Genomic DNA, 15,737 nt, shown 5'->3' on the forward strand with positions numbered 1-15,737 from the left:
AAAAAGACAATGTTCTGTTGCCTCGCATACAAAACATAAATGACAAAAAATGGACTATGATTGTAGTTTAAAATCTTCTTTGTTGAATAGCAAGAAGTCAAATGTTATCACTAAGCTAATTGGTAGTGAGTTTTAGGGGTTTTTGGTCTGTAAAATGGATAAATTCACATTACCAGATGTATAGATATAACAGGTCAACGGTCTTTACGCATACCATAAAGGACTTCAGAAGTTTAATGTTTTTCCTTCTGCATGTGTGCTGAGGTCTGTCCTCATTGTGGTAAACTCATTGCCAGGCTGAAGGCTTGTTTGGGTCAGGGCCAGCACAGCAGTTGATCGCCAGCAGGCACTACATTGTCTCTGGGACATCAGACAGCAGCTGTGAAAGAGAGGAGACTGACCCCCCAAAGAGCCTAAGATGAGAGTACAACAGGAGCAGCTGCTTATAAACCCTTCCTGAGAACAGACACACTTGACATCTGGACACACCTGTAGGGAATGAAAGGCAAAGGGACACAACACGAGGGCTTATCAAACCATGGATTAAAAAGGGTTTAGATGTTAAAGCTGAGTGTAAAATGTTAAACTGTCACTAGGGGGTGGTAAAGACTAACATTTAAAGGTACAACTTAATGCACGAGAAAAGAAATAGGAAGACAAAAGATGATCGTGGTTTATTAAAAGTGCATTGCACATACAGTAATGGCTGTTGCAGAGCTTCATTGCCCCAGGATGCAGTTTGATTTAATCTAGGCTCATTTTATAGTGTGGCTCTAAAGAACACTGTATTTGACTGTCTAACTGGATGCTGTAGGACAGAAACTGCAGGAACATATTGGTTCACCGAAGAAGGTGTTCACAGGGTGGATTCAAACTCTATGTTCTGCAGTCAAAGTTTAGACACCAAACTGAATGTCAAAGTCGCAGGTCCTCTCTGAATGAGCCAGAAAAAGAAGAAAATAGGATGAAAGGATCAATACTAAATGGCAGAAAATTCTTTCAGACATGGTAGATGAGTTTTAACAGTATTGATCTGAGAAGCTTGTATTCGTTTTCCACTGTTAAATCTGGTAAAATGAGAGCTGTAGAATGAAAATTTGTCATGAAGGAGAGTAGAAAAAGAAAAAGCCACAATCAAAAACTGTGCAGAAGGTTTACAAATGCACAAGAAACTGTGTGAGGGTGTATCATGAAAGCAGCACAACTGACCAAAGTTATTGCTAAACTGTGTCCTCTGAGAGAGGACCAGCTTACTGGGTCCCATTCTGTGTGGAGAGAAAACTGAACAAAAACACAAAGCATACTCATGAAATCATTTGTCTGCACACACTGTTCAGTTTGAGTTTATCCAAAGACGGAGTCCTTAAACTTGATTTATACCCAGGTTATAATTAACTGACCTTAGCATTAGTGAGCAGGGCCTAGCTGACCCCAGATATCTCCATGGCGACAGCCTCCAGCAGAGCAGAGTCATTTGTCAGCGTCCCCTGGAGTCTACAATAAAAAGCTGTGTCTTGCCACACGCATTGACACAGAGTGGGGTGCATAGGGCACATGGCATCTCTAATAAACAAGACAACCATGCATAACATATAATGTCAAAATTCTGGGTAATTTTCTCCAAAAAGGTTTTGTCTTTTCTTTTTGTTAGTTTAAAAATCCCTCCACAACCACAAACAGGGAGTAACTGTCAATGACTACTTACAGCTATCTTACCTACATGTTAATAGACAGGGGCCAGTGTATAAACACTAACATAAATACACAGAATTTGTTTCTGTTCAGTTCGAATATAAAAAACTATCGTCAAATGGATTTAAAAAGAAAATAATACTAAATGCTGAACACTCAACCTTCAACGGTATTTCTTAAAAAGTTGTGACAATATGTAAAATATAAGTAATACACACTGAAAACAGCAACAATTTGACACATCAAGTGTCAAAACTGTGAGATTTGAATGTTTATGAAAAACATACACTGTTTTGCAAGCAGCACCTTAAAAAATTGTCTACATGCAGCCCAGGTTTAGCAGAACGAGGAGCAAAAAAGATAGATGTGCTGTCACACTGCACAAAGTGAAGATAGTCGGCTAGAGAAGGATACCGCATATGGACAAGTAAAATGTAAAAATGATGAGAAATATGATGAAATATGAGCGTCATAAACATGTGACCACGATGGGTCACTTGTCAGAAGTTGTAAAGGTTCATGGTTGGTTTGCTCTGCAGCACATACCGTTGACCAGTTTTATTGACTCTCTACAGTCAGAAAGTCTAAATTATTAAACATACCCTAAACGAAACATAGATATCTGCACTATTCGTATGCATGCATAGAAACACACATCTCTGTGGGAGTTAGAGCCACTGTGATTGATGCGCCTACTGAATGGCCATGAGCTTTAAAAGCCTGGTGTCCTGGTAAAAACAATCAGTCATGTCAGTTTGTCAGAGCCTTAATCATTCATGTGTCTGTGATCATTTCCTGCATTAATTATTCTGACTGTGCAGCTTACATAGTCTGAAAGCTGTGATTTTTTTTCTATAAGCACAGCGTCTGAAAGTATATTTATGAGGTTCATGAGCAGCAATTTGATGAGTGAAAGAGATCTTAGGCTGTAAAACTGTATCTTGCTAGCTGCAGCTCTGCACCCTGACTGTATTATCCTGGGAGGAAAGGACTGTTCTAATATGGTGATTTTATTGTACAACCACAATTAATTAATAGCCATAACTCTACAGTTGTTCATATAATTTAGCAGGACAGAGAAATCAGATAAAGAATTTTGAGTGTAAACACAGGCTGTTCAAGCCACTTAGGATGCTTGTCCACCCTGCTTGTGTTAGATAACAGCAAACAAGCTTCTAAAGGAGGAGACAGATGATGCATAAAGATTGCTGTCAATGGCTAACATGAGGGAGAGGCTCAGAAAATGTCAATAAACTGTATGGCCACATGCCACTCAGTTCTTTTGTATAAAGACGTTCCCAAGTACCAGCAGAAGAGCTGCAAAGTAAAAAAAAACTAAAGAAAATAGTTTAATAAAAATCTAAAAAAAAACAAATTGAGCTGTTAAATTATTTGAGCTTCACATTATGCAATGTGAAAAAAACATATGTAAATGATGTGAATGGACATCCTGTTTAATTCAGCAAAGCTATGTAGGCCTGATTTCATGCTTAATTTGCTCCATTCATCTGCTCATCTTATCCATCCATTCATGCTATTGTCTATCTACATACAGAATTGTTTAGGGTCAGAAATGTCTGGGGTATTTCCATGCTGCCATAGAAGGCAGGGAGCACAAAATACATAACGGACAATTTACAGTCTCTAGTCCACCTGACCTACGTTCCTCTGCAAAGTGAGACAGCAATACAGGCATGGGCTTAAGTATGTCAATAAGCATGTGAACACACAGAAAACATGATTGATTATCAAATCGGTGTTAACCAAGAGACTGTTCTGTAAACGGGATTTAAAAATCAATGTTATTTATCCAGTGGCTTATAATCAAACCCAAATTGTATTACATTTTCTGTAATTAACAGACAAGTAGAAAATTACTTTTTTATTTATTTTGACTTTTTCGGGGATTCAAACATTATGTCACTGAAAAAAAAAAACATTTAGACATGAATGTTCGGTTTGTTGTGTTAATTCCTCTGCTTGCTGTTTTCCACATTTCTTTCTGGACTCCATCTAAATAATCTCTCAGAGTGACATTGACAGTGATTCTTTTAGTCAAAAGTTTTATCAAATACATGCATGCATGTATATATATATGTGTGTGTGTTTGTGACTCCTCGTGCTGAACATCCTTTCTGGTCTGTGTTTGGAAACTCTTCTCCATGACAGATACAGACAGTTGCTATAGAAACCAACTTTCCTTTTCAGGTAAAATAACTGGCGGGCAGCGAGAGAAGGGCAATGCAGAGTTGAAATGAATATGAAATACTAATGTAATCTCCTGTGTGTGTGCATCTGTGTGTGTGTGTTTTTTCCTACATGATGGAGACAGAACTTTGACTACACCAACTAGTAGGGACTTACTGTAAAAATGAAGATGCAAACATTATCACGCACTGCTGCACTATTAAATGCTGCAAAAGTGAGCTCCAACCTTTCTTTATTTTATGGACCTAAATATACAGTGGCTTGCAAAACAGTTGGTCCTGGTTTTCATTATGTCATTTGCTGGGTGGCACCTCTTGAGATCATTTAACACCTTCGCAGGTGCTTATTTGCAGGTATCATTGGAAAGGGGTGAATATAAATCCAGGCATTTATTTAGTTTTAAAAATTTAAAAATAATTTAATGAACACTTTTTTTCCAAGTTTTTTTTTAAACATAAAACCCCTCTATTTGCATTACAAATAAATAAATACATAAATAAGGAAAATGTAAAAAAGTGAGTGAATACTTTTGCAAGCCACTGTGTGCTTATGAGCATAGAAAAAGTCATATTTTCATAATTATCCTTTAGTTGCCTCTCCTATGGACAGAATTCTGCGTGTCCACCGTATCTGAGTTGTTTTTAAACATGAAAGCTGGAGATGTTGAGAAAAATGAGTGGACAGTCAGGTTCATATGGAAATGGAATGCTGCAGGATATTTTTTTTTTTTACTTTTTAGTTTTTTACTTAGAGTTGTAAAAGAATTTAAGTCAGGATGATATGAAATGTTTGCCTAACACAAAATTAGGCTAAATTATCAACTAACATTACCTACACAAGCATGTTCTTGAGCTTGCGCAGAAAAACCACATTTATTCCAGTCACTGAGAAACAATTAGGTTAAGTGTAACATTGTAAGATATTTTTCAGTGGATTAGATTAAAAAAACATTTACTCCATCCCTTTCAATCTTATTAAAAATGCATTCTGATGAGCCTAATCTAAACAGAAATTTATCCCCAAGGCATTTTTATTCTGATCGAACTCTTAATCATATTAAATTACTGTTCAGACCAAGAAAATGGATTTTGTTGGGTTTTATTAATTTATTTTGTTAAATGACAAAAATGAATGCGTTTGTTTCTTACTAAAAGAGTTGTACATTTCTTAACAAAATGATTGGGTTAGAAGCACCAGTTCCAGGAGGCTTACCCCTCTATGATGCACTAAGCACCTCTTCTTATTCCTGAATGGTCTGTATAACAATACCCAAAGCCCTTTACATCATACATTCAATTCACACATTCACACACTGATGGCAGAATTTTTAAGGTGCTCAACCACGACCCATCAGAAGCAATTAAGGATTCGGTGTCTTGCCCAAGGACACTTCAACATGAACTCGACTTGGCCGAGGATCGAACCGGCGACCCTCGGGTTACAAGACCTGATTTGTTTATCTTCACTGTCAGTACATGCTCAGGATGGCAATGTTGGCATTGTTCAAAATAGTTATAATAAGTTGAATTACGTTACTTTGGATTGTCTTGACTTATCAAATTGAATGTTTACTAGCACAGACCCACCAGAGCAGTGTGAGTTTACCGGCTTAATAAAAGGTATTAGAAAATATTCTAAAGTTGTCTGGTTGCCTTGTCAGGGGTGTTTTATATTTGAAGGCTGGGAGGAGGGGACTCAGGATGGGGTGAGGGAAGATGGATGGAGGGGTGAGGGAAAGGGCAAGATGGGCAAATGGATGAATGCATGAGGGAGGGAGGGAGGGAAGGAGAATGAAAAGAGATGGAGTCATGAATAGATTAACAAGGGGAGAATAGATATATGGTTGGATGGATGAATGAATGGGGAGATAAAATGGAATGTTGAATGGATGGGGGTGACAAAGGAAAGGGAGGGAGGATAGGTGGATGAATGGATGAGGGATGGGTGAGGAGGATAAGTAGATGAAGGAAGATGAATGAGGAAAGAAATAAAAGTTGGGATCAATAGACAGTGCTGTGTGGGTAAACCAGGTATAAAAAAACTCATTGGGTGATTAGAGGAGGGGTTCAGGCGTGGCCTTGCTCCAGAACCTAAGCTGACAAGTTAACTTCATATAAATGGATTGCTATGAACTGGACTGTATCTTTAAAAGTAGCTTGAAATTGTTTGTGTATTGGCGATATATGAAAAATAATCTGAATTTAACTGAATTTAATTAGTTGCCAGTTTTATTTATTTTTATTACTTATCAGACCAAGTTTGGTCAGGCTTTACTGAATGTGTGTGTGTGTGTGTGTGTGTCTATGGATATGTCTGAGCATCTGGCAATAGTGCACAAATGTGATAAGCAGAGGGAGTTATAGCACAAGCTGTAGAAAGGTAAGATAGCAAAGAGCAGTGAAAAAATTTAACTAAATGAAAAAAGCTTACTGTGTTGTGGGGTCCTGGGACTAAGAGCAGGGAATGGGTCGAATGGAAGGGGAGATTGGAAAAAGTATATTGGATAGAGGTGAAGAAGCAAGGAAGCTCCACCACTTTCAAACCTCTTCTTCTCTCTCTGACTGATGTTGCCTTGGAGCTGACAAACACCAGCCAAAGGCATACACACCGAGTGTGGCTAAGATGCTTAAAATATCTCATTCCATTTGAACTATATACCAGAATCCCACCTGGATGCAGAAAGCCAGATGGGCAACACTGCTGTTATGTGGTGAACCAATCCTGATCTTTAATTGGCTGAATGCCTCAATTTCAGCCAGCCGGCAGCTTCTTACAAGACCTGCCTCAAATACAATCTCTTGGGTGAGAAGCATGAAAAAGAGAGGAAAGAAAAGCTAAGAATTTAGGATGTAAATGACATTGTGCCCTGGCTGTGAGTTTAATATGCAGTGAAGTAATAGATAGCCCAGTTATGTCAGTGGAAGTCCTGTCAGACGACGAAGGAAAGCTTAAATCTCCTGTGGTATCATTAAAAACCTAGTCTCTCCCTTCATCCCAATTTAAACGAACAGCATAAAAAATAGGTTAAATCACAACCTATGCTCAGTGCCTCACGCACATGCCGTCACGTCCTCTTTATGCAGCCTGAGGAGAGTGTGGGTGGTCAGTGTTGCCATGGAGCCAAAACTGTACCAGCTAAAGGTGACAATGGTATGGCTTGGCCCCACTGCTGCTGTCTACACAGGAACCTGAACCACACACAATCACGTCATTTTTAGTTTTAGGGGAAAAACTGTAGTCATGTAGAAACCAGCTCCCCATAGAGATGATGAGTATCCCTTAACTATGCTTTCAATTTCTAGGAGCCATTATCCTTTTAAATTCAGTGCCTGGCTGGAAATATATGCACACTCCATGTCTGTATGAATTTTTATTTGCAGATCAGGCTTTCTTAGTTTTGGCAATAAAACTACATAAAACATTTATCGATTTAAAAAAAATCAAAGGCTCAGCAGTATTGTTACAGTGTGTTAGATTTTAATGCTCTGGAAGCTGACTGTACACTAAACTAAAGCTTGGAGTAAATATTCAAGAGCTTGCAAACTGATTGGTTACACCAACAAAAGCGCAAGTTAACGTTTCAAGAACTTTAAAAGCATTGCTTCCAACAGAGTTACACTGATCCAGTTATATCGCTAATGGACTTAGCACAAAAAAAGTTAATTGAACAAAAAGAAAGGCTGAAAGCATTTTCCTACAAACTCCTTACTCATCTATTTTGCACAATAAGTTCCAAGTTAGGAGTGAAAATGTCTATGCGGTTGTCTGTGAAAGGAGGATTGAAGTGAGTGAGTGAGTGATGGTGAGCATTATTGTAAGAAGTTAAAGTGCTGAGGTTAAGAAAAGCTTTAAAAGTGTGGAGGTGTTGAGACTCTAATGGAGCATATTAATGGTAGAAGCTAAGTACACAAAGACAAAATGGTACAGAGGAGAGAATAGTTTATGCACATATACTCTTGATGATGGGGACGTGTGTTGGCAGAAGCATCAGGTGACTTGCAGAGGAGGGCAAGAAACATCTGAGCGCTTTTGATGAAAAGACTAACAAACCATTTCTTAAATCTATTTAATTAGTATTTTTTAAGATATATTTATTTTGCATTTGTTTGAAGGAATACATTTTTGTCACATTATTTGTTTGTGTGTGTATGGCGCATGCAACCATCCTGTGGTGGTTTTTTGAGGGTCTAGTGCATTGCTTTTGTGAATTGCAGCTTCATTTCTTACTATAACAGTATTTTTCCTTTCATCATCACCACGGTAACACCACAGTCCAGCTCACAATGAAACCTCCACACTACCTGCTCAGGCACTTAGTAACACATCCACAGCTACACACATGAGAACAATGAACACAATCTTAGTGATGCACCTGTACATATACAGTATATATACAGAGATACAAACATACATGTGAGTTCTCATGTGTTGCATTTGCCAAACTGCTTAAAGATCTATATTATACAGAGTTAGAAGAGACTTCTAGCACAGCTCAGCTGAGCACTGTGAAGTCAGAGGTAATAGATACAGCTGTGATAAGTCTCCTGGTGGCCTTTAGGCTGATTGTAAAAATGATGACATTACATCTGACAGGTAAACCACATGATCAGAGCAGCACAGGCAAGCGATAATGGAAGCCAACCTCTAACACCAAATGTGTTCCTCCTCTTCTGCTTACATGTTAGACAAAACACTACAAAAACACGACCCTCACTGCAATCCTCACTGACACAGCAGGCCTGTGGGACTAGGTTTCTGCTTTTAGTCCTGAAAAACAACTGGTCTTCATAGAGGGAAAGCAGAACAGAACCACAAACAAAAGGACACATGGCACATTTTTCATGTTTTCTGTCTTAAATCTGTCCAGTAGGCCCAAACTCTGAGTCGACAGCTGTTTTTTTTTCACAACCTGTCCCAGATTTCCTTGTAATATCAAATTCTACAGGCATTGCAACCTAGTTACAGCTTGCACATCCGTTTTCCACCATTATCATTTTAAAAGTGGAGGTTTTTGCACTGGGAGGGATGGTAGTGGGACTGTATAACTATTTAGCATGTGCTCTACAGAATGGATGAAATGACAAGCTACTACAAGCCACAATTAGCCATTGAGACTGACCCAAACGTTTTTAATCCATAATTCACATGCCTGTTTATATTTAGCAAATTTGTATTTAAAAAAAATCCCAAGATGACAGGAAGTAAAGTGATAATGCCATTTGAGTTTATAGTGTGTTTTATCTTTACAGTCTCTTTTCTATCTGTTGTTTCTACACAGGGAAACCAAACTCATGGCAGCTGTCTATCCTTTAGCAAGCAGCAGAAAATAGTTTGATGTTCAAATTACATGGTTGTTTACAGGTTGTGTTGTGTATCCCGTTGAACTTTCCATATGCGCTGGAGCTCCTTTCACTAAAAATATTTAAGTAATTGGCAAGAGAATGTTTTAAACTGGGTGTTTTAGAAGCTGTAGACCAATGGAAACTTTCTCAAGGACACATTTTCGACATGGCACAGTCCTACACAGTTTAAGGCAGGATTCATACAGATGGCAATCAATCTAACTATTCTCAACTTTCCAGTGAATACTCCACCAGAGCAATGAACCCAGAATTCAAGTCTGCACTGCAAAACACCATGCATGTGTGACTCTAGTAGTCACTGGTTGTGGCTACAGTCATGTGAAGCAATGCTACCATAGAAAAAACACCCACCTACAGAAATGTAAGTGGTTAGTCTGCTGCGGGGGTTGAACTGTTGAACTCAACCTTCCAACTGAAACAGCCGTCAGATAATTATTGGGATTAATGATCCCAGTATGGAAAACTTATTTCAGGACTTATTGTGTTAACAGGAGTCAGGGGAAGCCTGGAATTCACCTACCAACTTTCTGGATGGCAGACAACTGCTCTCCCGCCTGAGCTACAGCCACCACACATTTATACTGATAAGCATCAAAGTTTTCACCCAGAAAAAAATGTAAGGAATGTGGGGCAACATTATCCCTATAGCAGACTAAAGAAAACAGCAGTCTGTTGAAGACTGCCAGAAATGTTTTCAGAAATGTGAGCAACACTTGTACCCTTTATCCTGGGGAGAATAAAATCTTTCCTCATAATTTAACAGCACACACAAAATGTTAAACCAACATTAGCCTGTGATTTTTCAAGAACTGTAAACTAATAATTAAAGAAACGTTGGCACAAACTAAATGCTCCAATGTTCTTTAAGAATTGAATTTTGACATCTATACCATTAAAAAAACATCCCTAGAAAGCAGTGTAGAGGTTAGCAGGTTTTATTGTTAGTAAAGTTGTTATTTTTCAGGTGCCGCCATGCCTTCTTTTTTTTTAAGCTTTTATCACAAGGGTAGCATCTGTTTTTTAAATGTATTTAAAATGTATTCAAAATACTTGTTCTTCTGCCACATTCAAACACATTAACCTTGGGTTTAGTGCAATGCATAACAATAACTCCACCACTAGAATCCTCAAAGAAGGGGAGAAAAGTTGCAGGAATGGGTTTTCGTGATGAAGATGAAGATGAGGATAGGCACATTCTGTCTAGACAGTTTACCTGTGTCATTCTCAGGTTTAATGTCTTATTCAAAGTCTTTTGTGATGTTTTTAAACAGACTGTATTTCTACAGTGTGGTGCTTTTATCCAATGTGTTGCCTCTCATTCACCCACAGGCATTGCGTCTATGGCAACGAGCCATTTGAGGTTTATTGTCTTACTCAATATGTTGACTGACCTGCAAACTGTGTTATCAGTGCACAACCTGCCCCTTTTGAGCCACAACTGCCAATATCTGAAAAATGTAACTAAATTAATTTTGGAAAGTGATCAGCTTCATTAGCGCTTTTTCTTTCATAATAAAACCTAAAAAAAAGAGTGTGTTTTCTTCACTCTGGTTATGTGCTTTCTGATGTCATATTCTTGGCAGTTCCTTCATTTTGCTTTTAGTAAAATGTTCTTGTGTAATAAAGTTTTCCAGTAGACGTAATCTAATTATTTTTGGCTGGAATATGACTAAAACCGTCTCCCAATTTCCATTATTATATCTGCATCTGTTGCTCGTCTTGGCTCAGACAGCAATCCTGAGAATGTAAATGGGTTTCCTGAACAACGTAGAGAGATGCAGAGACCAATAAGGACATTACCCTGGCTTTTAAATTATAGAGCACAATCATGAAAATTCACATAGCCTGATAAGAGATGATGAAAGCCCCCGGGGGGGCAGCAGTACCTGCCAGTAAATAGCATAGATGACAAGCACATCGCACATGGGTATGTGTGTTGCCTTGATGATGGCAACACCTCAGGCTGCATATCTTTCACACCTCTGTTCACGTTGAGCAAAACACACAACAGGCTGGATTTATATGAAGCTTGTTTTCATTGAAAATAATCTATTGCATTAGTTGAGAAGAGTCATCTTAATTATTGTGATGATGCTTTCACGCTCAAGTGAATTAATTCCCACATGAACATTTGCATAAAACACTTGGGGTAAAAAATACAGTTATACAGTAAGTCTGTTTTGATGAGAATGTGAAAAAATATCTTTAAGCAAGCAAAAAAGGTTTAAAACTAAAGTGGAGCGCAGACTGATTTCTACCTTTTTGAACAGTTGTCAATATCAAAATTGACACCCTTGAAAAAAAAAAATATATATATAAATTATAGTCATGTGAAAAAGAAATAAACCCTCTTTTATTTCTAAGGTTTCATGTAAAACAAAACATCATTGCAACACATTGTAGACTTGATATAATACTTTACCAACTGTTCTTATGAACAAATTTGTTTTTAAATCCATCTACTTCTACTGTTCTTAAAATATCATACAGACACCCAGGAATGCTCTTCCAAACATCTGAGTGATGGCATCATATTAAAATTACAGTAATGTTCTTTTTAGTCTGATTTTTAAAATACAGCATTTTTTGGTAAATTGAAAAGCTTTTTTTGTTATTTAACAATAAATTACAAGATATTGCAAATCATGTCCTAACATTGTTCATTCATTTAATTAATTAAAGAATAAGTCGCAGTCAAGAGGGGATTTAATTCTATTGCTTGTCCTTAATATATTGTTAATATAATCTCAGTAAAATAAAGTTGTTGGTTAGTCTGTTTTGACGAAAAAGTGAGAACTCTTTTAAGCAAACAAGTTTTAAAGTAGAGAGCAAACAGATTTCAACCTTTTTCAACAGTTATTGATAAAACTGATCTTCTTAAAACAATAAATAAACAAATCCTAGTCAGGTGAAAAAGACACAGAATTCACCACTGGTGCAGTGGACTGCATACACTTGTGCATTAAAGCTCCCTCCCAATATTTGTTTCTTCAACAGATATAAAGATGGAAATATCACTTCATAAATGTCCAAGTCATCTGCAACTCCCAGATCCACCCGCAGAATATGATCTTCAATTAATAACATTTATTACAACAATGGCTTTTTATTATAATAATTGGTTTCATTTGGTGCAAGAAGATTTGCATTAATCTTTGTTGTGTTTTCCCCTTTTCTGTTTTTATTTAATTGATTTTATTTCTTTTCAAAGTTTGTTTTTCATGTACTTTTTAATGCTTTATGCGCCCCACTTTAAAATCGCCAATGTAAAGCACCTTGAATTATCTTGGTCATGAACTGTGCTATGCAAATAAACTTGCCTTGCCATCCCTTAATCACACCACTGACCAACCTTCAGACTCACCTAGAGGTTTTATTCCATCAGATGCATGCGCTCACTTCATCGGTGCACCACATATGAAAAGGATGCTGCATGTGTTTGGACACAGTAGGTGGTAACTTGCTTTACAAACTATAGAAAGAATAATATGTAAAACGAGATGAAAATATATTCTATGGTTTCCATTTTGTCGTTGAGCTGTGCGCCCTGAATCGCTGATGGGACCAATCAGTAATCTTGCTGTCTGATGTTCAGGAGCAATTAATCGCTCATTGGCAACATAAAGCTGCTTTTTTATAATTTGATTGTCACTGTGTGATTATTTATAACCATGTGCATCACTTTAAAAAGGAGGACAAACAAGTTTCAGTGCACATCTTTATTATTATTTACATTCATTCATCTGCTTATATTTCCTCCTCTCTGTCTATGTTTGTTCATGGACTGCCAGTCTCACGAGGGGTTTCTATAAAAACATCTTAAATACAATTTAAGAATAAACGTATGAAGATTTTGCAAAAATATGTGTGAATGAGACCCATGGTCCCACTGCACAACTCAAATTTTGCCAAGCTTTAGTCATCATACAGACATTTGACTCAAGGATACGACAGTATACAGAGGAGTTCGTGAGCAAAGACCACATGACAACAATGTGAGTTGAATGATTTAATAAAAGTTTATGGTGGGATGAGGTGGATCATCAGGGGTATCATGATAACACACTGGGTGGATGAACCTTCGGATGGGAGTACCATCTGAGGATGTCAGTAACGCTCACTGTTTACCCATAAGAACCCAACGTGACATTTTTGTCACATACAGTTTCTGAGACATTTTGCTTCAATTTATGGTATAAACTTTGCTTAAAATCCCGTTGAACACAATCTGATACTTGTCCTCTGTCCCCTAATAGATACTAAGAAGCAGAAAACCATAGTATAATATTTTTAATATATCACATGGTAATAAATGATAGATAACCCCCCCCCCCCCCCCAAAAAAAATGTAAATTTTTTTGTTACATTTTGTTAAATGGCCAAATAAAGACCTCATATTTTTAAAAAATGGACTTTTCTTGCCATTTTTTCATGGGCTGGGCCTTAACGGGTTAAGATTCTGTGTTTTAAAGTTTCTTCCTTTTGTTCTGTCAGTCTCGTTTATAAACTGATTAAATTCTTTGTGTGTGTGTGTGTGTGTGTGTAGACAGGAGGACATTACAAAAGGACAGTTGTTGCAGCACTCAAACAATCATTAATTTATTGTGGATAAATGCTGATCTCTCTAAAAGGTACACTGGTCTGTTGGGATCTTCACAAGAGGACATTTAAATGACTCCCAGACTATTGAAAGTAGTATCTACTTATTTGATTAAACAAAAGCTGAGCTACTATAATTCCTGACAACTTGTGTAGTAATAGTTAAACCTCAGTAATACCATCCCAAAAGTCAAACATGGTGATAGCAGCATGATTGTGTCTGGATGTTTTTTTTCTTTCTTTCTTTTTTTTTTTGTTTTTTTAATGACAAGACATTAGAAAAAAGTCAGGACAGGGGGCCAACAGGCATAGAAAAACAAACAGCAATCCTTAGTGAAAGCTGTTTTCAGGGTCACAGTTCAAGATGATACACACTGTAGCATCAGATATAAAAACACTGGAATGGTTTCAGGAAAACTGTAAAGGTGCTGGACTAACCCAGCCAGAGTTTGAACACATTACTGCACTAACACTCCCCATCCATCTAGGCACACCTTAATTATTTCTGCCAACAAATATGGAAGAAGCCTTCGTTTGAAAGGTGGTCCAAGCTTGTAGGACAATTCACAAGAAGACATCATGTTTACATAACTGTTTTTAAAACTATGTATAAAGGCTGTGAATACTTATTTAAATAGTATTTTTCTGTCTTTAGCAAGGGATTTCAAAACAATGTTCATAAAACTTGATTTTTTTTGTTTTTTTTTGAGAAAAACATGTAAAACATATACAGACTCAGAGACATTATTAAGAGTTTAAAGGGTCAGAAAACTTTGTGTATTGAACCTCACAAAGATTAATACAAGCACAAACAGCTACACACCCACTCATCCACAAACACTTAATCAATTTTTATTTACACAACATGACTGTCCTTTCAGTTAAAATTAATCCGACACACTTTGAAATCAATTAATTTTAATTTACATTATTACAAATAATTGCATTTGAGCCAGCATGTTTACTTGCACAGCTTATCCAAACTTTTTAATCTTTAATTGCGTTTTGCTTATTACTTGGCTGTAGTTTCTAGCGAGCCAAATGTCATTGCCTCGTTACTGAACATGTATTTATTAATTCAGATAAACACACTATGGCTTGCTGATGTGTACACAGTTTTCTAACTTACCATTACTTTTCCAAGGCTGATGTGTTTGGGGGAAAAAAGAGCAGGGAAGTTAAAAACTGGACAGATAAAATCCATGGAAACCCAATAATATAAAATATCCCTCATGAAGCAAACAGTTCCTTCATGAATTAAAAAAGTGAAAAAACAAAACAAAACAAAACAAAACAAAAAAACAAAACAAAACAAAACAAACAAACAAACAAAAAAAACGTGTCCTCCAGAAATGAGATATTCAAAATTTAGTGTCTACAATACAGAGAAGCACATATATCCTGTTTAAGGCAAAATGTGCGTATTGTTGGCGCACCTTCTGACAAATATATATATATATATATATATATATACATATATATATATATATATATATATATATATATATATATATATGACGCATGGAAAAAAAATTAAAAACAATAAAAACCAAGATGAATAAATAACTGTGACTCAGAAAACATGGAAGCTATTATGTTATAGATATATACTTTATTAATTCTCTCTGATAAAATAAAATTACAAAATAATTTCAACCTCAAACGGCACTTTCCTTGTTCATAATTATTTATATATTGATAATACATATATCATAATTGTCATGACGAATGAGAAGAATACTATAGTTTAATAATGTTAGATATCAGCTGAAACTGTTTAATCATAATGGTAGAAAAGACTAAGCAATACAAAGCTAAAATTGTTAAGAGCATACTGTACAATATTCCAAGCGCATGTAATTCAGTATTCCGGCC

This window comes from Melanotaenia boesemani, chromosome 6 (genome assembly GCF_017639745.1).
Source record: "Melanotaenia boesemani isolate fMelBoe1 chromosome 6, fMelBoe1.pri, whole genome shotgun sequence".
NCBI classification, from domain to species: Eukaryota; Metazoa; Chordata; class Actinopteri; order Atheriniformes; family Melanotaeniidae; genus Melanotaenia; species Melanotaenia boesemani.